Source organism: Mustelus asterias, chromosome 2 (assembly GCF_964213995.1).
Source record: "Mustelus asterias chromosome 2, sMusAst1.hap1.1, whole genome shotgun sequence".
Lineage (NCBI taxonomy): Eukaryota > Metazoa > Chordata > Chondrichthyes > Carcharhiniformes > Triakidae > Mustelus > Mustelus asterias.
The window spans coordinates 107,801,459-107,826,742 of record NC_135802.1 but is presented as its reverse complement, the minus strand read 5'-3'; the positions used below and the strand labels follow the sequence as shown (position 1 = coordinate 107,826,742).

General features: G+C 38.0%; 1 protein-coding gene and 1 long non-coding RNA gene across 5 annotated transcripts in view; one reads left to right on the top strand and one right to left on the bottom strand.

The window, feature by feature from the left end:
* The window catches only part of skap2 (src kinase associated phosphoprotein 2), a 346,507-nt gene that overhangs the window by 20,294 nt on the left and 300,929 nt on the right, over positions 1-25,284 (bottom strand). The window lies entirely within an intron of this gene.
* On the top strand, positions 21,240-23,343 carry LOC144510534 (uncharacterized). The gene is made up of 2 exons (XR_013500644.1): positions 21,240-21,344; positions 22,336-23,343. It is a non-coding gene; the product is annotated as an uncharacterized LOC144510534 (long non-coding RNA).

Genomic DNA, 25,284 nt, shown 5'->3' with positions numbered 1-25,284 from the left:
TTAAAATTTGGGATATTTGAAATGATTATGACAAATCTTGTTTTGGATTGACCTTGGGTTAAAACCTCTTTTCAGGTTGAAAGATTTACTCCTGATACAATTAGAACCACAAAAAGGATGATTCTGAAATGAGATACTGAGGAAGTAAAGGGGAGAGAGAGACAGAGAATGATTCTCGGACCATGGGTGATGATTTGAGAACTTGACTCCACCCCTTTTGAAACTAGCAGGGAATTAACCCATTCTGTCCCAAGCAAGATGGATCTTCGTGTTTTGGCTTTTTAGGTAACTGCAAATAAAGCAAGATTTGCAGTAGCTTCAAGACATCAGAGAATTTATTTGTAGATTTTCAATATAGCAGAAATTATCAGCTCGAATCAAAAGCTAGTAAAAGGGGGGGCGGGCATCTAGTGAGGAATTACAAAAGATAGAATGGTGGGGGACTGCGAGGACTATTGAACTTATAGCAACAGCACCAGCTTTAAGGCTGTCAGATAATGATGGGAATGTTGAAAACTGTAACAGATGCAAAGCAGGCTCAATGGGAAAGCCTGATTCTACCACTAAACTGGCAGATTATAGTTAGGGACGAGGGAAATAACCCAGTGGCATAGATGAACATTGAATGAAAGGAACGCGTATGCGATGTGTAGATGAGATGTGAGGGAATGAACAAGGTAATAGAAGAGGCATTAAAGGAGAGCTGATAGTTGAACAGAAATAAAGGTGGGATTTATTTGATGGATAATGAGAACAACAATGGTGATAAAAAAAGAAACAAAGGGATTCTAAGAGAGGAAAAAAAATAAAAACACAGTTTAGGTGGTAGCTATGGATGTAGGAACAAAGTTTTTTAAGAGAGATAAGATAGACACTAATAGACATTTGAAAGCCCACTACACACTTTTCTGAATTTGAGATAATTCTGACAGAAGAAAATGTGCTGTAAGCAAGCTACCTTAAGCCAAAGAACAAGCAATCAAAATAGTTTACTGCCTGGAATCAAGTGGAAAGGTTTGATTTCTGTTTTAAAGATGTAACGAAGCAAACTGATTAGAATTAAGTAATTGAGTTGATAGAGACCAGAATTTAAACAGCAAAAGAGAACTGGGATATTGAATGCAATTCAATTAATTGGAATATTTTGACTTGGCAGTGAAAGGAAAGTATAAATGGACACTGGAGTAACCTAGGTCATGGAACAAAGGAACCAAGAGGATATGAGGAGGGAAGAGGTAGAAATGGTGCGATTAATGTAATACTAATTGAGAGCCGAAAGGCGTTTTGCTTATACCTACAGAGTACTGCTACCTCAAGACGGCATCCCACATCTGTTACTTCGCCAAACAGAACCGTAGCAGACGGACCATTTGGACAATATCGGATAACTGGCATGTAACTCAATGTGACGTGGTTGCTAAGCAAATCTGCAAATAATAATTTTACTTACCTGATACTGGTCAACAACTAAGGGACATACTCGTATGGGACCCGTTGGGGCAAACAGCCGGACATTTATTATAATTATGTCATTAATATGAGCAATATGACAAAATCGGAGGGTGTATTACAAGTTTAATCACTGGACACAGATTGGTAATGGGTCCCACCGAGGGTGTGGTTACCCACAGTTCCAGTCAATTTAGGCAGCCCGACCCTCCCAGGCTTTTGTCAAGGGCAGTCATTGTTTGAGCTTATGCTCAGGAACATAGTGCAGGGAACTGGATTGGCAGGTCGGAGGCGCGAGCAAAGGGATATAGTGGTTCTGGCTGCAGGAGCATATAGGGCAGGAATGTCCACCCATTAAACATAGCTGGAATGCAGGAGGAGGTGACACAAGTGAGAGAAGAGTTAGCTTCAATAATACACAACATGCACGAGGATGATATGGAGTCAGCCAAGATAGGGAGGAAAGGCACCGAGTTGTTGCAACATGGGATAGAGGCAATACAGCCTTTTCAGGACACCATTAATGCTCTCACAGACAGACAAGGAGACCTTTCAGAAGTTATCCATAGGTTCCAAGTACGCTCCATGTATACTAACTTCATGATGCAAGATGTGCAGGCTAGCCTCCTATAGCTGGAAAGTCATACAGAGTGCCGAATTGGGTCTCCAACGACCAATTAATAACCTGGATGAAGGCGGACCACCAATACCCCAGACTGAGAGAATTGATATTAAATACGAGAGTGCCACTTCAGATGCAGAATAAACATCTATTCGTAGGTATGATGTTGCACATTCCTCACGCAGGGACAATAGCACATATCCAATATTGCAAGTAAGGAATTTGGGACACTATGAACACGGAGTGGAAGCCAAATTAAAGGATCTGCCCATGGAGGCAGTACAGATAAATGGGATTCTATATATCCTGAACAAGAATAGATGTAAGGCCAGCCATGATGGAAATTGGCTGTGCCCGGAGTACATGATCAGAGACAGGCTGAAGTGTGAGGACAAATCCTATTATAACTGTATCCCGTCCTTATGGGCCAAGAGCCATGTGGTAAATTATGCTGTCATACAGAACATCGTTTAGCTTGTTACATTCTATAGACAGTATCAAAAAGGAAGCACAAATTGCATCCCCCCATTTCTCTCTCTCTTCCCCCCCTCCCCCGCAGCCCCCACCAACCTGGTCACATTGTGATATTAGCCAATTTAACCAAGTTATAACGATTGGTGATCATGAAATTCTCCCAGACAGCCTGGCAGAAGAGAAAGACGACCTCTACCAGACTGATGGTGACCAACAGCTGCGGGAATACATGCAAAAGGAGTTAGCACGAATGCCTCACCTTAAGGTAGATTGGAACAAGTCAAAGAATCAGGTCCATGACACTGAACATCTTTGGAAAGTAGAGGCTGACTTAATTAAAAAACATGAGGAGAACGATGCGAGGCCACTTCAAAACCCGAGTATATGGGTCAATATATGGAACTGGGGACTGAATAATAATATCCACCAATGGATTCAAATTTAATCCCATATAATAGCTGCAATCACTTGTATTAATTGTTTTTATCATCGCAACATGCTACATCAAATGTCAACTCAGAAGGTGGCAAGCAGACAGACAGTCCTTAGATAAAGAGTTAGTATGCTTGCTGCAGAATAGTCCTCCTGAATCCGAGAATACTTACTTGAAAACAACCATTTAGTGGCCTAATCTTAGGCTATCCAAGGGCCAAAAGGGGGATATGTAAGAGGGAGTTTAGAATAACTTGGGATTTTTAAAAAATCAGAGTAAATAGAGTATAGAAGTCACAAAGTGCTTGCAATATAGTTTACAATGATACACATAAAGAGAAACATATAACCACTGTTAGAGAATTTAGATATGTATTTTTGAATATTCTATTAAAAGCACATACTTTGGTCAATGGTACAATGCTCTAAGGCATGATGGGACATAGTCAAGTAAAAAGAACCACATTCCTAGGAACAATGCAGCTACTGAGTGAGGGGAAAAGCAACTCTTATCAGTGAGGACTCCAGACAGTGCTAGAGATCTCAGGTGGTTTCAATAAATAGAACATATTTTATCAGGTGCCTGTGAAAAAGACTTCCAGAGTCCACAAACTCACATTTGTTCCATACTATCAGAGGGTAAATGTAATCGGTCAAGGTAAAAAATCCATACTAATAATGATTGGCTCATACCCGGCTGGGGTGAGCAGAAGGGCGGGCAAATGACTTTTGAAAAATGTATAATTGTAAGACTGAGTGTAATGTAATTTCAGAGTGAATTGAAGCTGCCCAAATCTCTCTCCCTCGTACGTTGATCAGGCCTGGAAAATAAAGATACGTCTTTAACCAGAATACTGTCTCCACGAGTCTTTGTATTAGCTGAGCCATAAATCAAGTGAAAGCCAACTAAATACCTAGCCTCTGAAAAAAGCTCCAACACATCCAAATATATTTTTTATTACAGAATATCTTAATAATTACACCATCTATTTGATAAAATAGCAGATTATAATGCCAATTTGTTTAAACGTTGTGTGTCAGCAGCATCTATTTACTGATGTTACTTTGCAAAATCAAATGGGACAATATATTTTGGGACAAATCTAAAAAATATTTTCTGGTTTTCAGAGTTAACAGCTGCTAGATTTGACAAAAAAGATCACAGGTTAAAATGCAAAATAGCACAGAAATATAAAAGTATTGCATACATCAATCAGAGGCTTCTAGTAGAAAAAAAGGTGCTTGCTAAATATATCAAGTAGAAACAAAAAAAGGTTAAACGCATTTATAAATCTTATTACTGTACTGCAACTAACCGGTTTTCCCTGAAGTTACAGCACTAACAAGAGATTCCGGCCAATAGTAAAAACGTGATAACATATACCCATGATGTACATAGTTTGACAAAGAAAGGTTGCTGAAAATAAATATCAGAAGGAAACAATGATTACTTAGTAGTATAATCTATTCAGTTCATCTAGCTCAAATAGTAAAACTATCCAAACATGTGGAAAATGGAGTGATACAGTTCAATTATTAGACTGCTAAACGTCAAGAGATTCTGAACTATTCAAAAAGTGAGTTTATAAAACTAAAGCGTAATATTTTAAAGTGACTTGTCTACTCACGAATAATACATTGCAGTGAAATGAAAGGAAAATAAGCTAAGAAAAAATCCTTCAGTTTATTTTGAAAGAAAGGATATTTTTCAACACAACGGAAAGCTTCTTTACTGACAATTCAGAGGAATATACAATGTGCAGGGAAAATTCAAAATATTTAACACAATGACTTAAAAAGTCCTACTAACCTGTTAAAATAATTGTACTTTAACCAGACTATCACTCAGCTGAATTTACCTTCACAATCCATCTGGAGATGAAATTACTTCCAGTCATAGTGAATATGCTTAAACAAAAAGTAATATTTATTTGGTATGCTTCCAGGTAGATTGGTGTGTGAGCAATGCATAACCATATAAGCAACCAGAAGGCGCTTGCAATAATGGTAACTCACTAAGCAGTCAAATAGTCCAAATTGCAGTGGTAACATTCAGTTGGAGAATGTGCTATTTTTTATCCATCACTGAGCATCTGATGTGTGGAAACCCATCACCATGTCTTCAAAAGAAGCTGACAAATATAAACATGTGGAGTTTGTTTACCTGATATGGAGTGCTTACTTTTTGGTACTCATGCAACTTATATCGGTCCAGAATATTCGGCATAAATTGACACATTCAAAGCAACGTGTACAGTTTTGTACATGTTGATGGTTAGCCAGTTAAAACAATACAGCGAATCAGTTTAGAGCTTTCATCTGCTCGACAAGCTAGGATCATCCTATTCCTTAAGGCATTGTTTGCAGAATTATGTGGCATTAAGTGGGAAGCATCTTTGCCCTCAGTGACAGAAATATATTCTTCCAGTTTTATTACTGAACCAGATTGCCTGACCAATTATCAACTGAACCCTACTGTTTTGAGGATCTTTCTTTTGCTCAAATGTTGGAACACCGGGCCTGCTACTGAGGATTGACTTGTTTCTGCATATTGATCGTCTTGGGACTACGAAACCATAAACAGACCTGGCGTATCTCCTCTCCAACCTCTTAAAGAATGAAAGTCACTAATTAGTTATAATATGTTTTCGAGCCTTACTAAGTGAAGCAGCAGATGTCTAGATCTTATGACTGATATGGTCAGTGCATAAATCACAATAAAATGTGCAAATGCACTGGCACCAACGGAAACCAAGTGATGCCTTCCAGCAGAAGTCATTCAAATCTGAGTTTTATCAGTTTTATTACAAATATCTGCCTTCAAACATGAAGGGAATATCTATATATGTCAACTTACAACAGGACAGCCACCTTGATGTTCTAACCATTTAGGTTCTGAGACCATGAGCAGGATTTATTGCACAACCTGCTGCCTGTTTCGTGGTGGTGGAAGGTGGCCTGCCATCAGCTGGCGGCAGGATCTTCCGGTCCTGCTGTTAGCAATGGGGTTTCCTGTTGAATGCATCCCTTGCCGCTGTGAAACCTGCGGCAGGGGTATGCCATCCATAGAACCAGAAGATCCCACCAGCATGAAGCTGGTTGCAGCCCTTATGTCAGTTTTATCCAGCCTTGTGTAAAAAAAAAGGTTGGGGCAAAGAAACCTGTGCAATTTAAGGACCAGCCTCAACTCAGGGTACTCAGTAACAGGTGGGTATGCATCAGGGTTCTCTTTTCATGCAACCTATTCCACTTTCCCCCACAAGTCCATCTCAGTTTTATGCTGGTCTTACGTCTGTCTTTCATTTGAGCAAATTAATCTTAAAAAAGCCCTTTCATTGCATTTCTAGGAACTCTTTAAAGAATAACTGAGCATATCTTTTATTGCATGAACTTGACAATATGGGGTAGAAAACGTTTCAGAAAATATTTAGCTCCTATAGCCAGGACAGGTGCACCTGATGGACTTTGTTGAAATCTTTTGGCCCATTTGATTTTTATCTTCCTTTTATTTTCCACCCTTTTCTTCTCACGATAACAACTAGCAGTTTCCTTGCTTCAACTATCCTCTTTTGAGCATTGTTAGATATAATCACAAACTCAAGTTTAATTTTGCATAATTTTCTTGCTGCTCATTTCGGTGTTTGAAATGTTTCTTATTCCTTTCCCTATTGAAGATGGGTGGAGGTAATATTTTTGTCCTTATTTGTTAGTCTGTAAACAAATATCTCAAAAAAAAAATGGACAGATTTCCCTGAAACGTAGTACACAGGTAGGGTATGGCCCAAGGAAGAAATGATTAGTTTTTGGTGAAGTTACAGATCTGGATTATGGAACTTTTTAAAAGATCCGTTAACATTCGGAGATAGGATAAATTGATTTTTTTTAAAGAATGCTGTGGGTTGTTTTATTTAGAATGTTGTTGACTGTTGTTGAATGTTCTGGATTGTCTCAGCTGCTGCAGTGGAATTTGCCACAGTTGTCCAAATGGGAACAGAGTTGTCTGAACAGGTTGTTGGATGTGGATTGGCCTGAAACCTCCTTAGTGAGATTGAAGCTCTTAATAAAAATATTTTTTTCTTCTGCTTTGTAGCTACAGGGCATCAATCAGATAGGGAGAGCCTCAAGAAGAGCTGTCCAATTGTAACAATATTGAGTTAACACAGTGTGCCCTCTTGTTGCTATTATTTTACGAACAGCAAAAGGTGGGAGAATGACTACAATCTGTACATTGTTTGCATTTAATTAAGTGAATGACAGATATTTAAATTGATGTGTTTCTGTTTTATACTATATAATTAGTGCGCTACTGTCTTTCCAGTACAGTACTTCTAAGTTATACACCATTGGAAGGAGAAAGTGTAGTGGTATCCTGAGATCTTAGACAGCCTTGTGTCTCGTGGGACATTGGTTTGCAACTTAGTGGTCAACTCTGTGTTAAACGTCACCTGGCATAGCTCAGATGCCCTGCTCTGGCATGGTAACCTCTGCTGCAGCTGAAGACTGTGGGATGAGAAGGTGCAGGATTTGCTGGCCTCTGTTTTCTGTTGGCTCTCCTCTCGATGAGTTGACCCTTCTGTTTTGCCTCGCTTCTTCCAATGCCCTTCTGGACAGTCAGCCTCCAGAGATCACAGCTGGAGGCATTTGTTTTTCAATGCCCACCGTCTTTATATCTTGATTGCAAGTGTCCTTGTAGCAAAGGTATGATATCCAGCAGGTTGTGAACCAGTGACCAGTTCATTATTCAGAAGGTCTCTGGGTATATTGCTGTCATCCATCCAATGAGCATAGCTAAGCAGCACAAATGTCGTTAGCTTAATAGTGGTATCCTGAGAGATCTCAGATAATGGGCAGGATTTTCTGGCTGAGCTCACCCCAAAACTGGAAAATCCCGCCCAAGGTCAACGGACGCTCCACCCCTTCCCATGTCCCCATCTTAAATCCCCTATTGACCATGGTTGAAAGGATCCCAAGTCCTCAAAATCCAGTGAAAGAATTAAAAATATCTCAGCAGTCTCTGCAACTATCTCTGCCTTTGCATCAGGGAGGGGAGGCCAGACTCCATCTTGCACCCACCCAGAGCAAAAGTCAGATCTGACAGGGCATTTTTCCTGAAAGTAGTGTGATAAGCCGGGTAATATCCTGACTCACGCTAACTGTCTAGAGTGTGAAATCAGGTCCTACTTCTCCACGGAGGCAACTATTTCTCACCGAGTGGGTGGGGAATCTTTGTAGGTAATTTCCACTCCACCCTCCAAACAAATATGAGCGCTTGGGTCAAATGCAAACCTAAACAATTCCAAACCTGAGCACAACCCATTTCAAACCCACACTAGTTGGGTCACCCATATAAATATTTTAATGAGATTGCGTACCTAAAATCTTTATCTCCTTTTTGGATTTAATGCTAGCCACTTGGATTCTAGAATAGGATCATTTCTTTAATTAGATAGAACAGAAAAGTTAGTTTATAAAGTTCCCAGTTTGTGCAATGAACTGCCTGGACATTTTTAAACCATGCCTTTATAAATGGACTGGAGTTCTAAATGGCCTGGATTTTGCCATCAGTAGTGTTTGCCACCAATTACATTTACACGTGCTCAGATTTTAAGGACTCTTGAGCAGCAACTTAGTCCAATCATGGGCTATAGGGGATCTAAGACATGTGTTAAGACAAACAAATGTGTCTTCTTCCATAATCAGATTGAAGAATTCTCACTGAGATAGACAAAGCTGAATCTTGCCAGCGATGGGCAGTCGAGGAGGGTGCTGTCTGAAAACCCAGAAGTTTGGGTTTCCCCACATACTATGGAGTTTTGACTCCACAGTTGTGTCGTTTAACAATAACAGATTCTCCATGTGGAAATCAACGGGTTTGACTGGAAACCGAGCTGACTGCAGTTAAAGTCAACTTCATCAAAAATCTAATTGGTTAATCCGCCTGCTGGGAATAAAATGGATGCCCCATCATTGTCCCACTTCTGTTAAACGATAAGTGGGTGGAATGGAGTTGGTTTTGTGATTTTTAAAAGTTTTAACACATGACTTGACTGCAATCCACCTTTTTATGGAGTTAACAATTAGCCTGCAGAACCTGAACCAGAATGTAGAAATTGGATTATTTAATTCTAAAATCATGTACAGAAGAAAAAGGGAAAAAAAGATGGGATTCAGCAAGAGAGATACAAAAAAGAAAATAAAAATCATGAACAATGATTAACTTCTGCAAGAATTGAGACTCCACACATACAAAACTAAACTTTCAGGAACAGAGCCTCTCTTCTGGTTGTAAGTAAAGCTTACCACGCCACTAAAATTTCACTTACACCTGAATGAATCACAACTTTTTTTTGCTTGATGTGTGGGGTGACTGGTGGGTGAATACAGTAACTTCCACTCCACCAGGAATTCAGTTCTGAGTCGATCAGTGAGGTACCGTGGAGAAAAGTCAGACCGCAATTGCCAGATTACTACATTTAACTTCACACTTGCTGATTCTGGAAATTTTTGTCTGATTATAACAGTGACCACTGTTAGTCTCATCATTATTCCTAAAGATCTGAGCCGCTGCATTCATCTGAAACCCAGCATGTTTTCATGAGTCAGGCCCTGAATTATATTACTTTTGTGTTGATGTGCAGCAAAAGCACCTTTGCATAAACTCAAGTGTGCTGATTTAACTGCTGATACTAATTGTTGGCATTAGGTATGCCAGTGGCTAACAGAGATGGTAACGAAATAAATTGCAGTCGATGTATTCAAGTTAAAGAGCACTTCCATTTTTAACCACATGATGGTGCAGCTGGATGCACAATGCTTTGAACCAGTTCCTTGAATTCCATGCAGGTGTACATGTGATATATTTCAACAAATGTACACAGGGAATAACAAAGAAAATAGAACAAGCGGAAAATAAGATCAATACTCCATAGCAGGTCTTATTTTGTCTACTGCACAGAGAATGATAATGTTTTCCCATGAACATTGGACTATTACAACAAAATGTTCGTCAGATAGTTTCACTTAATGCCACATACAACTTAGGACACCATTCATAAGTCATCTCACTGAAATTATTTGAGGATGAAACTACAGTACTGTGTTGCCCTTCAGAAACCTCTTTTGCCCCTAATAAGCAGTTAAATTTACACTTACTGTTTAAAATTGTTTAAAAAAGACTCCAATGCAGAAGAGGCAAAAACATAACTATACTTAACTTGAAAAAATCAGATCTGATTCAAACATTTGTATCAATCATGTATGTCACAGTGGTAGCACTCAGTTGAATAGAAGGTCATGGCTTTAAGCTCCACTCCAGATATTTAAGTATCAGAATCACAGTCACAGCGCAAAAGGAGGCCATTCGGCCCATCCTGTCTACACCAGCTGTCCAAATGAACATTGTGGCTTAGTGCCATTCTCCTGCCTTTGCCCACATCCCTGCATATTGTTTCTATTCAAATACTCTTCTAATACCCTACTGAATGCCTTAATTGAACCTGCCTCCACCACACTTCCCGGCAGTGCATTCCAGAACCAAACCGCTTGCCGTGTGATAAAGATTTTTCTCATATCATATTTGCTTCTTTGGTAAATCACTTTAAATCTGTACCCTCTCATTCTCAATCCTTTTATGAGCGGGAACAGTTTCTTCTCATCTACACTGTCTACCCACCTCATGATTTTGAGTATCTCTATCTTCTTTCTAAGGAGGACAATCCCAACCTCTCTAATCTATAGTAAGCTTTGCTGATATTTCAATGCAGTACTGAGGGAGCATTGCATGGTTGAGGGTGTTGTCTTTTGGAGACGTTAAATCGAGACAGTATTGGTCTACTCCAGTCCAAGAACCAATTGCTCTATTAAATGAAGAGCAGGGATCTTTACTTTTGGCTTGATCAACATTTATCAGTCCACTATTACCACCAAAAAAATGATCATGTCAAACATTACGTTGCAGTTTTTTGGACTTTAACGTAAACTGGCTGTGATATTTGCCTACATTATTAGAGCCATCACTTCAAAATCATTTCATTGACTGTGAAATACTTTTGGGTATCCAGAAGACATGAAAATACTCTATAAAATGTGATATTTCCTTCTATATTAGTGTTTCTTTACTGTAGACCTGTTCATAAGAACATAAGAAATAGGAGCAGGAGTAGGCCATCTAGCCCCTCGAGCCTGCCCCGCCATTCAATAAGATCATGGCTGATCTGACGTGGATCAGTACCACTTACCCGCCTGATACCCATAACCCTTAATTCCCTTACCGATCAGGAATCCATCCATCCGTGCTTTAAACATATTCAGCGAGGTAGCCTCCACCACCTCAGTGGGCAGAGAATTCCAGAGATTCACCACCCTCTGGGAGAAGAAGTTCCTCCTCAACTCTGTCTTAAACCGACCCCCCTTTATTTTGAGGCTGTGTCCTCTAGTTTTAACTTCCTTACTAAGTGGAAAGAATCTCTCCGCCTCCATCCTATCCAGCCCCCGCATTATCTTATAAGTCTCCATAAGATCCCCCCTCATCCTTCTAAACTCCAACGAGTACAAACCCAATCTCCTCAGCCTCTCCTCATAATCCAAACCCCTCATCTCCGGTATCAACCTGGTGAACCTTCTCTGCACTCCCTCCAATGCCAATATATCCTTCCTCATATAAGGGGACCAATACTGCACACAGTATTCCAGCTGCGGCCTCACCAATGCCCTGTACAGGTGCATCAAGACATCCCTGCTTTTATATTCTATCCCCCTCGCAATATAGGCCAACATCCCATTTGCCTTCTTGATCACCTGTTGTACCTGCAGACTGGGCTTTTGCGTCTCATGCACAAGGACCCCCAGGTCCCTTTGCACGGTAGCATGTTTTAATTTGTTTCCATTGAGATAGTAATCCCATTTGTTATTATTTCCTCCAAAGTGTATAACCTCGCATTTATCAACGTTATACTCCATTTGCCATATCCTCGCCCACTCACTCAGCCTGTCCAAATCTCTCTGCAGATCTTCTCCGTCCTCCACACGATTCACTTTTCCACTTATCTTTGTGTCGTCTGCAAACTTCGTTACCCTACACTCCGTCCCCTCCTCCAGATCATCTATATAAATGGTAAACAGTTGCGGCCCGAGTACCGATCCCTGCGGCACGCCACTAGTTACCTTCCTCCAACCGGAAAAACACCCATTTATTCCGACTCTTTGCTTCCTGTCGGATAGCCAGTCCCCAATCCACTTTAACACACTACCCCCAACTCCGTGTGCCCTAATCTTCTTCAGCAGCCTTTTATGGGGCACCTTATCAAACGCCTTTTGGAAATCCAAAAACACCGCATCCACCGGTTCTCCTCCATCAACCGCCCTAGTCACATCTTCATAAAAATCCAACATGTTCGTCAAGCACGACTTTCCCCTCATGAATCCATGCTGCGTCTGATTGATCGAACCATTTCTATCCAGATGCCCTGCTATCTCCTCTTTAATAATGGATTCCAGCATTTTCCCTACTACAGACGTTAAGCTGACTGGCCTATAGTTACCCGCCTTTTGTCTCCTTCCTTTTTTAAACAGCGGCGTAACATTAGCCGTTTTCCAATCAACCGGCACTACCCCAGAATGCAACGAGTTTTGATAAATAATCACTAACGCATCCACTATTACCTCTGACATTTCTTTCAATACCCTGGGATGCATTCCATCCGGACCCGGGGACTTGTCCACCTTCAGTCCCATTAGTCTACCCAGCACTGCCTCTCTGGTAACATTAATTGTATTAAGTATTTCTCCTGCTGCCAACCCTCTATGGTTAATATTTGGCAAACTATTTGTGTCCTCCACCGTGAAGACCAACACAAAAAACTTATTTAAAGACTCAGCCATATCCTCATTTCCCACTATTAACTCCCCGCTCTCGTCCTCCAAGGGTCCAACATTCACTCTAGCCACTCTATTCCTTTTTATATATTTATAAAAACTTTTACTATCATTTTTTATATTAATTGCTAGCCTAGCTTCATAGTCTATCCTTCCTTTCTTTATCGCTTTCTTAGTCTCTCTTTGTTGTTTCTTAAATTTTTCCCAATCACTTGTTTCTCCACTATTTTTGGCCACTCTGTACGCAGCTGTTTTTATTTTAATACTCTCCTTTATTTCCTTCGTTATCCACGGCTGGTTCTCCCTTTTCTTACAATCCTTGTTTTTTGCTGGAATATATTTTTGCTGAGAACTGAAAAGGATCTCCTTAAAAATCCTCCACTGTTCCTCAGCTATCCTACCTGCCAGCCTGCTCTCCCAGTCTACCTTAGCCAATTCATCCCTCATCCTATCATATTTCCCTCTGTTCAAACAGAGGACACTGGTTTGAGACCAAACTTTCTCCTCTTCCATCTGAATCAGAAATTCGACCATATTGTGGTCACTAGACCCAAGAGGGTCCTTCACAATAAGATCCTTAATTCTACCTACCTCGTTACACAATACCAGATCCAAAATAGCTCGTTCCCTCGTCGGTTCCGTAACATGCTGTTCATATTCCAACCTGAGGATATTCCTGAAGATCCATCTTTGTTATCAGGAGGTCCATCTTCCAATCTCAGAGTGCTCCCAGAGATCCATCTTCATTTTCAGGTGATCTACCTTCTTTCTTCAATAATGGGTGGGATTTTCTGCACAACTCAGCGCATGTCTCACAATGGTGGAGATAGCCCACCATTGGCCAGCATCGTCTGCTCTCAACATTATCAACGGTTTCCTGTTGAATGCACCCCTCTGCCAAGAAACCCGTGGTGAGGGTGCTCCATCAATGGGACTGCAGAATCCCAACCAGTGTTTCAATATGGCATCCAGACACGACATCAGACTATGTGCCATCCAGTCCTGCTCCACCACTGAATATGGCATGAAACACACAGGCGCATAATGAATAAGGTCGTGGCCAGAAGATTTGTTTTCCTGCTAGTCGCTGCATTGGGAATATGTACCAGCAACAGCACTAAATGGGAGAATTCCATGTATATATTTACTATATACTGAAGCACATGAAATATTTGTAAAATTGTTTAATATTGCAACAGTTTATGCATATCTGCAGCAACATTGAAATTGGAGATCTTTAGCTTTGTGGCCTTGGTGATCTCTCTTGATTTCCAGATGTTAGAGAGAATAATTAATGTTCATCTGTCCCACAAGCAGTACTTACAAAACCTTCCCAGATAGGTAAAAGATGTTACTTCACCCAGCTCAGTGTTTCTTAATGGAGTTGTTATACCTGATATTTATTTGCATTATCTTTGTTTTCTTTATTATTGATGTTAAGGCCAATTTTGGCTGATATTTGCATCAAGTGACAGACTTTATCTTGCATCTATATGTGGTTGTGTAATAATAAAGCCAAGTCATCTGCAAATTCTAAATCTTCCAGCTATTCTGTGAGAGTCCAAAGATCTTCAACGTAAAGTCTGTTTTCCTTTATGGCTGTGAAACATGGAGGACAACCAAAGCAATGTTGATGAAAGTCCAATCCTTCGCCAACAGATGCCTCAGAAGGATCCTTAGGATACACTGGTCAAATACCATCAATAATACTAGGCTATGGGAGACAAAATAAGACCCAATGGTCCTCGAAATCAAAAGGTGAACTTGGCCATATTTTGAAGAAGCCACAGAACAACATTACACAGTTAACTCTCACATGGAACCCGTGAGGAAAGAGAAAGCAAGGCAGACCAAGAAATACAAGGAGTCGAGATACAGAAAAGGAGATGAGAGCCGAGGGCTATACGTGGCAATAACTGGAGAGTTTGGCCCAAAACAGGAATAGATGGAGAGAATTTGTCTATGGCCTATGCTCCGACAAGGAGTGAAAAGCCTAAAAAGAAGAAAGCAGTAACATTAAATATTACAAATGATTAAGGTTATTCACAGATCTAATGAGCAATGTATCAAATTCCACGAGGCTGAACTTCCTTTTTCCTGCTAATTTTAGCCAAAAAAGACATGAGCACTAGTGAGCAAATATGCTCACCAGTGAGGGGAAAAAATGTGATATGTCCAATATGTAGGAAAGAAATGGTCTAAGTAGAGCTCCAGAATGTAAATTGTTCTCAAATCATTGAGTGACTGCATTATGATTTGACAGCTTTTGGATAACTACTTTGTATTTTATCTGAACAATTATTTTTACAAAGGAATTGACCATTCAGCAGTCTGATACAACATCTTTAGGAAATCCAGTCTATGCTGAACAGTGTGCCATGCCATAAAGCAGCAGGTTTCATATCATATCACTGGAGTTCATTCTAGAACAAAGTGCCAAATTTGAGGGAAGAATATTTTGGAAAATTGAACATATAATGGGAGTTCCAATTTTTCTCAGTACTTGAATTGTAGAAGTGATGTCAATATTTTTAACTTTCAATAGTTCTTCCCCTTCCTTTCAAAGCTCTTTGATCTTCATGTCAGGTATGAAAGACTTGTAACTTCATTCATATGTTTGATCAGGTTACCGGTTGTCAAAAATGACAATGTACTTATGGGCTATCACCTAAAGCATAATACTCATGAGACCTTAATTCATGTAGTGTCACCTTGGATTATCTGTTCTTGGTGTCAGAAAATATTGTTCAAGTTTCAACTGTGTCGTCTCTTTAAGATACCATTACTCAATAAATTAGAATATCATCTCTATTAAAACTACAAAGACTGAAAAGTTTAGTAAGATATTCCATATTAGTTAGTATTATTTAATCTCTAATTGCTTTAAATTGCTTTTTTAAACTCTTGTCATCAAACAGTACTGTCTAGAAAGAACACTGGAATGTTAAATCCTATTTTTTTCATTATAATCTGTTAATATACTGTATTAAACTGTTACTGTCATTCCCTGTTTTTACACCACCTGCATTTAAAATGCTTTTAAACATTTAGCTTTAGTTCATAAATTAATTGAAATTCATTTAAGTGTTCATGTGTGAATGCCATGATGTGCATGGTCTCGTCAATGTACCATGCCTCAGGACATCCTTTCCTGCAGCGTATCAGGTAGACAATGTTGGCCGAGTTGCAAGAGTATGTACCATTTATCTGGTGGATGGTTTTCTCATGTGAGATGATAGCATCCGTGTCGATATCTGGCACATCTTGCAGAGGTTGCTGTGGCACGGTTGGTGTCATGGTGTCATGATCACTGTTCTCCTGAAGGCTGGGTAGTTTGCTGCGTACAATGGTCTGTTTGAGGTTGCACGGCTGTTTGAAGGCAAGTAGTGGGGGTGTGGGGATGGCCTTGGCGAGATGTTCGTTTTCTTTGATGACATGTTGAAGGCTCCAGAGAAGTACTGGACGACCATGTCGCGTGTTTGTCTTCTGAGGTAATTTTTCGCGGTTTTTCGCTGTGGCACATCGGAACTGTCGATCGAAGAGTTGAGCACCATATCCTGTTCTTACAAGAAAATGTCATCAATGTATCTAGTGTATAGCATCAGTTGAAGGTCCTGTGCGGTGAAGAAGTCTTGTTCGAACCTGTGCATGAAGATGTTGGTGTATTGAGGTGTGAATTTGGTCCCCATGGCTGATAGCCAAGTTCCGCACACATGAGGACGACCTCAACCGGGATCTTGGGTTCATGTCACACTATTTGTAATCCCCACGACTTGCCTGGGCTTGCAAAATCTCACTAACTGTCCTGGCCTGAGACAATTCACACACCTTTCACCTGTGCTTAATCCTCTCTCCACTTACATTGTCTGCACCTGTAAAGACTTGATTACCTGTTAAGACTCGCATTCCAACCATTATCTTATAATTGAGTTTGTGTCTATATATGCCCTGTTTGTGAAACAAGTCCTACGCTCACCTGATGAAGGAGCAGCGCTCCGAAAGCTCGTGCTAACAAATAAACCTGTTGGACTTTAGCTTGGTGCCATATGTGAATGGGCCTGAAGCTGCTGTAAACCAGCTACCAACTGAAGTGAAATATGAGAATACTTCCATAATTTCAAATTATGTTGAAGAGACTCTTCAGCAGTGGATTTCATTTTTTTAATTTGTGGTCACAGATCAATTTCAGGCCACCATTGAAACACAGTTACTGACTATAGGAATCATTTCGTATTTTCAGATGTCACTATGCATAACAGAATATCATGGGCAGGATCTTGAGCCTACGTTCGCTGTCTGTGGGACCAGTGGCAGAAGCTCAATATCCGGCGAAACTGGGAAGTCATGAATCTCACTGCGTGAGACCTCCATGATGGGGTGGGGAGAAGGTTATTTTTTGCTTTGATCGGGGCTCCCTTTAAACAAGCTTTGCCCCCCCTTCCCCCACAGATGACAGCGTAGAAGACATCCAGCTGTTTTTTTGTGACACTGTGAGGTATGATCTGGAGAGAAAACTGTTTTTCACACCAGAACCAACATTCTGCCATTTTTCTGGTAAAATTCCCCCCATATTTTCACTGACATCATCTAAAATGTGATACCTTGTAAATTTAATAAATCAAAGAACAAAATATGTCACTTTAACTTTGAATTTGAATTATTTTCTTATTCCATTTATACAAAAATTATATTAGGATTTCTTGTCATTTTGAAACATATAGTGCAATTATTAACAGCAATGTACGAAACATTTTTTTAAAGCCAAATGCTTCACCCACAACAACTTTTGTTGGTTTTGTAGTGATTTTCTTTCAAGGAGAGGTGAACTCCCAAGAAATGCCATTCACTCTGCTGCTTGTTCATTATACAGTTATTGCGTCTCCCAAGGATTATTTTGCCTGTGTATTGATACTAGAAGCTGTGCTGCAGCCTTGGATCTCTAGAATTACTGCATGATCTAAAAAGCTTCGAGGCAGTAATTACCTAAGCCTTGTCAGATGTTGGCAACAAAACCTTTTGCTAGTAACAAAGGTGACTGTATAATTTAATTTTACATATCAGATTAATAGAAAAACCTTTGCTTGTTCTATAAATTGACATCACATCCCTTATAAAGAGCTAGTTTCATGTAAATAGTTCCCTCCATGTACAATTATTTGTGCCTATGTTTTTCTGTGGTAACATCAAGGGTTTTATACATTGAGGAATACCAGATGGCTGACTTGCACATACCTGAGTTGCTGCATACTGTCTGGTGACCAGATCCCGCCTTTGCACTTCTTACAGAACATTGTGCAGAAGCCAGTAAATATCTTTTGCTTCACGTAGGAAATATAACAATTTGACCTGTTGAACACCTTTAATTTTTAATACAAAATCTTGCAAAATGGCCCCAATAAGGAATATTCTCAGGAGCCATAGAGATGTCTCCAGTTAATAACAGTGTACCACCTGTACTGAAAAATCATCCTTCATTTTAATACTTGCATCATCTGTAGGAAAAGATAAAACTTTAGAGATTTTTTTCCATCAGTTTCATTTGTATTTGACCATTTATTGAAATTCAATTCTGTACATTTGAAGCTGCTAAATATGTATTTTGAAATTTCATTACTAACACTGAATATCTGCTGGAAAGTTTGCAATATTTTTGCTTCAAATTCAATCATTAGTATCAGTAGAAATTTGGATTGCTATGGAATTTTCACTTTTCACCATACTTTTAGGATCAAAACATAATTGGATAACATTTCTTGTTGGGCTAAACTTGCTTAATTTGAAAAACCTTGTTATTGCTTACATGTAGATACATTCAACACAATACTGCAGAAATTACCAGGTGTCTATCCAGAGGGAGTTTTAAACATAATTAGTTGAATTTAAGCTCTTTTTAAAAAAAAACTGGCTGACTAATTAAATCTCTCATGTAAATGCTGAATTTATACATTTTGTTTTTTAAAAATCCTTTCTGTGTAAGTGTTACTAAACATAAAACAAAGACAATAAGGAACAGTGTCATAATCACAGACTGAACAAAATTCTATGTGTAGGATGTACTTATGTAGTTATGCATCTTTAAAAATTTGAAATGTAGATTTTATTGGGCTTAATTGCGATTTATTTTGCTCCTAGGGCTCTTGCCTTGAATAGTAATGATAAAACATAAGGTTGAATGGTGTAATTTGCAATGCTTCTTTTTGCCTGTATATCCTGCTTTAGGGCTGTCAGGACATGTAATTAGCCTGCAAAGGATTGTTGAGTAAGAACATTTGGAAGTTACGTAAGCCACAGGTTTTTCAGATTTCCTTAATATGCAGTAAAACTCTTTTTTAAATGTGTGCTAAAGGAATATTAGGAATTTAATTAAGACAGTAATGATTGACCAGTTCTATTTTGTCAACTTCATAAAACAAATTGTTGGAAATAGATATGCATTTACTCGTATTTTAATTTTGCAGATGACAAAGTATACTTACAGGGTGTTACAAAAAATAGGTTTTGTAGTTTTGCTATGATAATACTTCTGAACTATTTCAGCTTTTCTAAGTTTACATTTTTATTTTATCAAGGTATATTTAGATAAAATTTTAAGTATTTCATATATATTTTCCTAGCTACAAAGAGCAGTCAGTAGCAGTAGCTGTTGATGAACTTGTAACCAGATAACGTTTTGTTTTAAATATGTGCAAAACAAAATAACAAAATGGGCTCTAATAAAATTAAATGTCTGGCCACTGTTGAAGAGGGCATTTTCTTTCTCTAAAGTGTGAATGTAACTTATCTTACACTAAAGACTAAGATAAAACATGCCATTTTAAAGTCATTTTCATTAATACGTGAAATACCTTTTTCTTGTTTTCACTCCAGAGACTAGAAATTTTTCAGATATTGCACATGTTTTATTTTTCTTTGTTTAATTTAGTTTACTACTGTTACTGCTTGTGATAATTTGCTGATTTGTTTTATTTTGAAAGAGTAATTTAGCAATTTATTTTTAAAAATACCAGTTAAACACGGAATGAGGTTCTGAAATCTGATTAGTTGAACCTGGATAGTTAGAAACCCAGTTCTGTTCTTCATTACTGTTTCAGCCATGTTGGCATTGAGAGAATTTGTTGTCACAGTAATGTGCAGAAAACCAGATGGCCCTAATTGTTCGTCGTATTGATTCCTCTTTTAGCAGAAGTTCATATCATTTTAAGTGAATATACTCTTAATCGTAGATAAAGTGATACCTGTACGGTTTTTCCAAGATCTATCAATGGTGTATTAAGTTTGCTAAATAATTTTGCATTGTTATTTCAAAATGAAGATATAGTTAAAATATAAAAATGAAATTATTTTTTTGAATTACTATCTTTGAATTGAATATAAAACCTACATAAATATTTTCTTTCATTTAAATTTATCAAAAAAATAATGTTTTTCTACATAAGAGTGAAATACAGTTCACCATAGCCTTTTGAGATCTAATTTTACAATTTTTAGCACCAGTGCTATTGTTAAATATGGCATTATTTATTTTGGGGTTTTTCTGGTTGTGATGCTTATAAACTAGTTAGAAATAATATGCCCCAATATTTCAGTTAATTTCTTGGGAATGGTATTTCCCCTTTGTCAAAAAAGAATTAATAAAAAATACACTTGTACTTTTGGATTTTCAGCAACGTTTATATTTCTTCCAATTTCCCTGCAATTTTCAATTGATTTTGCTAGTGTATGTTAATCAGGAGCTTTGATATTATGCATGCCATTAGTCTAATTGAATTAATTGTGAACATACAACTTTGTTGCGTGGTTGCATTCTGGTGCTGTATTTGTCTGTTCTTGCAACACTTTGATGTTATAAACAAAACAATTTAAAACATCTGACATTTAATATGAGATGGCATGACTTCTAAACTCATGACGAACAAAACATTTCACATGATTGTATTTCCAAGATTGTGCCCTTTAAGCATGTTTTCATCCATAATCAAAATATTCATGAAACTTGGCCAGCGATAATTTCATTCCCATTTTCCACAAATAAATATTGCCAGGTAATGCTATGTTATTTCAAAAATTCTGATTATTTTTCATAGTCTTTAAACTTGCAATAGAATTTCAAACTAAATGTTTTACATTGCTTTTTTTCATTCATTCAATCAAATATTCAAGTGTTGCATAATGCAGGATAGTTTGCAAAGGAACCCATGTTGCAAGAGGCATGTTTCTAAATGTTGAATGTCTTAATATTTTAAAGTTTTATATCTTTTTGAGTCACTTTGTTGGGTTTGAAACAATATAAAGCTTTATTTAAGTTTGCAATCACTGTACAGTCTGACATTCTGCTAAATTGTCTTGTTTAAATCTTCACTATTATACTGATGAGTATATTTGTTATTTTAGGAATATAATTCACATGGGTGGTGGATAGGACAAATGAAGGGAATTATTGGCTTGGTGCCCAAGGACTACCTAATTGAGATGTACGACATTTGAGAAGGTCTGGGTAAGTACATTTTAATTGAATCTCACTATAATAGACCATAAGTACCTTATTCCCGTATCATTTATATAGAAAGCATTCTTGTCAAGGTTTCATCCTGTAGTTTTAAAATAGTTTCTGGATGTTTTTATGGTTAGGAGGCAGACTTTTGAATCGCTCTGTTACAAACTGCAAAAAGATTCCCATGGAATTATTTACAAAATGAATGAGAAAAAAAATAGCAACTTTTGGGCCTATTTTTGTATTTTATTGATTTTATGCACTTTTTCCCCACTGTAAATAAATGAGAATATGTCACCTGACAAGTATTCCTGAAAACTAACTGTAACACATAAATTATAACACTTAAGTGAAATTTACCTTTTTACAACAAAGCTATTTCTTACAATATCGAACTAAAAAGATTTGTGCAATTTTGTCTACCAAAATGCGTAGTATATCTAGAGAAAGGTATATTGCATAAAAATATTCATACAAGTGCTAATTGCTGGGTTTTTCTTAGAAAATTTGAATAGCAGGTTAAATTACTCCTTAAATCTCAAGGCACTTTTCCCCATAAATAAAATATTTCCAGAGAGAAACAAAAATAACATTATTGTGATGTATCTATTGCATTAAAAGCATGGTGTGAACATTTCATGTTCCAAAATAATTATCAATATTTTAGGCGCAATCAGATGAGTTTGTGGGTGAGGTTTGGTGTGGAAACCTGCTCCAGCTCGATTTAACAATATGCCTACTGATACGAAATTGATATTATTTGATGCAAGGGTTGTAGACGTTCTAGAAGAAATGATGTTAAAATTTGATAAGTTAATTTGTTCTTTCTGCTTAGATTTGAAATGCGTCACAATAAGCCACCACTTTGATAAAGGAGTTCACTGACATTTATAAGGATATTGTAAGAAAACACTAGATGGCAGTAGTTTTCTATATACTTCATAATTATTTGTTCTATTCCTTTCTTTCGTACCCTCCCCACCCCCCTTTGCAGGCACCCATTTACCTACAGTGACGTTCCATTGTACATGAAGGGATTTTTAAAAACTGGATTGAAGGCACTGCAGAGCTTGTCTGATCTTAGCCAGGAGAGGGAGTTCTCACCCAATACTATGGCACTTCTGTTTCCCAATTTATTTTATCACAAAGATAATATCATCTTATTAACAATATAATCTATCCTCTTGCCACAGATGTGAAAATCAAGAAGCAGCTAAGTGTTTAATTAAATTATTTCCTCATTATTGTAATTATCTTTCATCATTTCACTGATGCATTATTTCTATTTTTCTGTGCTTGTGCATCACTATGAAGTCTAGCTGCTTGAGACTTCACACTGGCTTTGTGTAACATCTTTGCTGAATATTTAGCCAGTATATTTTCATTGCTTCCAAGTCCTGCCATTATGACTTAATTAATTGTAAACAGACTCAAAATGTAAGGGGCTGAGGGTAATATGCCTCTCTTCCCCCTGTGTGTGTGTCATGAAGTAACAGTAAGCACTGTTTTCTGTCTTGTCTGTTTCACTTTATTGAATCTTGTTCTAATGTTCCAGTCTGCAAATTTTAAGGTTCAAATAAAGTTTAATTGTGTGCAAACTGTTGTTATGCTAATAATTTAAATGCCTGCTGTGTAACTAATGAAATTACTGTGTTATGATTAATTTGGAAACTGGTATGTTGATTGTAGTAATTGAACACAACAAGGTGAAGTAAATGATTATGATGCCATATGGCCTGTTAATCTCAAAATTTAAAGAGGTTGAACTTTTTCTTGCAGAGTTTATTTTTAAATTTTGTGCTTATTTTTTAAACAAGTACTGTTGTGATGAATTTTCAATTGACTCAAAATATTTAGCAAAATTTTACTGTCAGCATAGTTGAGCTAAAAATTTCTTTCAGGTTTTGCTGTAGGTGGTGAATTTAGAATGTATGAACAATTTTAACTATTGCGACTTAAAATTATGACTAACCTTAATATAATAAAATACTTTTGAGATGCTCCTTTTGTTCATAAGTGAATTTTTTGTATGCATGAGACCTTGTAAAGTAATTCTAATGTACAATTTCAGCTTGTTATTGCTTGTAAATGAAATTTTTTTCTTTAAAACTATTACTTTATACGTGCATGTGACTAGCACATATATGCTGTAAAAACAGTCTTATAAACAGCTCAAAAGAAAACTGCACATTTTATAGACTAAATTCAGATATCTCGAACCCATTTCAATTAGAGCCTCTCTTATGTTTGTCAATAGTTAAACTTTCATCAATTTTCAAACTTTGTGTAAAAGATACACTTTTAAATACATTTCATTTCACAATGATGCAAATGTTATGAGAAATATAAAAGTAACACTAACTAAAACTAACATCCATATTTATGATTTCACAGAAGCACTGGGCTGAATTTAATGATCACAGTGGTGACCCCTTCCACCAGCCAAGTAGCTGGTAGCAACGCCACCACACCCATTTTTGGAAGCTCCGATGGAATTAAATGTCAATCAGGTATCATTGGGTTCCTTCCGCCTTTAAAGGTGAAGAGCCACTTTCAAGAGTTGTCAGCCAATTCGAGGTCTGGCACATCACTAGTTCCAGCAATGTCACTGGGAGTGGTGGCCACTGCTGAGACTGCAACAGGTCCTGGAGAAGCAGTCATAAAGGAGGCTTCAGAAGAGAAGTGAATTAAATTCACTAAATTCACTGGAGTGGCTCAGTGGTTAGCACTGCTGCCTCACAGCGCCAGGGACCTGGGTTCGATTCCCAGCTTGGGTCACTGTCTGTGTGGAGTTTGCATGTTCTCCCTGTGTTTGCATAGGTTTCCTCTGGGTGCTCCGGTTTCCTCCCACAGTCTGAAAGACGTGCTGGTTAGGTGCATTGACCCGAACAGGCACCAGAATGTGGCGACTAGGGGAATTTCACAGTAATTTTGTTGCAGTGATAATGTAAGCCTTACTTGTGACTAATAAAAAATAAACTTTAAACTCTAAATTCTGACCATGATTTCTAATGTGCAATTTAAGTTTTCAGTATTACTGAAATGGTTAACAAAAAGAGAAAACAGAAGTGCCAGACTTAGTTAAAGTCTGGAGTGTAATGGAATACTCTACACTTGCCTGGATGAGTACAGCTCCAAAAGCACTCCAGAAGCTTGATACCTTCCAGGACAAAACAGCCCACTTGATCGGCACCCATCTGCTATCTTAAATATTAATTCCCTCCATCATTGGCGTTCAGTGGCAGCAATGTGAATCATCTACATGATGCACTGTAGCAACTCAACAAGGCTCCTTTGACAGCACCTTCGAAACCAGCAACCCCTACCTCTTAGACAGACAAGAGCAGCAGGTGCATGGGTACACCACCACCTGCAAGTTTCCCTCCAAGCCACGTACCATCCTGACTTGGAACTGTATTGCCATTCTTTTACTGTTGCTGGGTCAAACTCCTGGAATTCTCATCCTTAACAGCACTGTAGATGTACCTTTATTACATGCTCTGCGGGAGTTCACCACCAACTTCTTGAGGGCAATAAATAATGGCCTTGCCAGCTCTGCTTGCATCCTATCAATGAATACTAAAAAGACATCCAGTAGTTTTTCCCATATATATAGATCCAATGGTAGGTGGCATTTTCATGGAAAAAAACATTTTTACAAATCAGATTTTTTGTGTTTTAATAAGTTAAACAAGTGAACTTATAAACAAACTTGAAAGTGAACATTTTTTTATAAGTAGCAATAAAATCAAAGATTATACGACAAAAATCCAATTCACCACAAAAGTAGTCAGGGTTCTTTCTATTTTTTAGTAGCTAGCTTTATCCTATCATTTATGGATGCTGCAATGAAGTTAATAACCACAGTACTCTATCGGTACAGTTTACTGTGATCACATTTATTAAATTGAAAGGCCTCTCAAGTTTACAAAATTAACTTTAA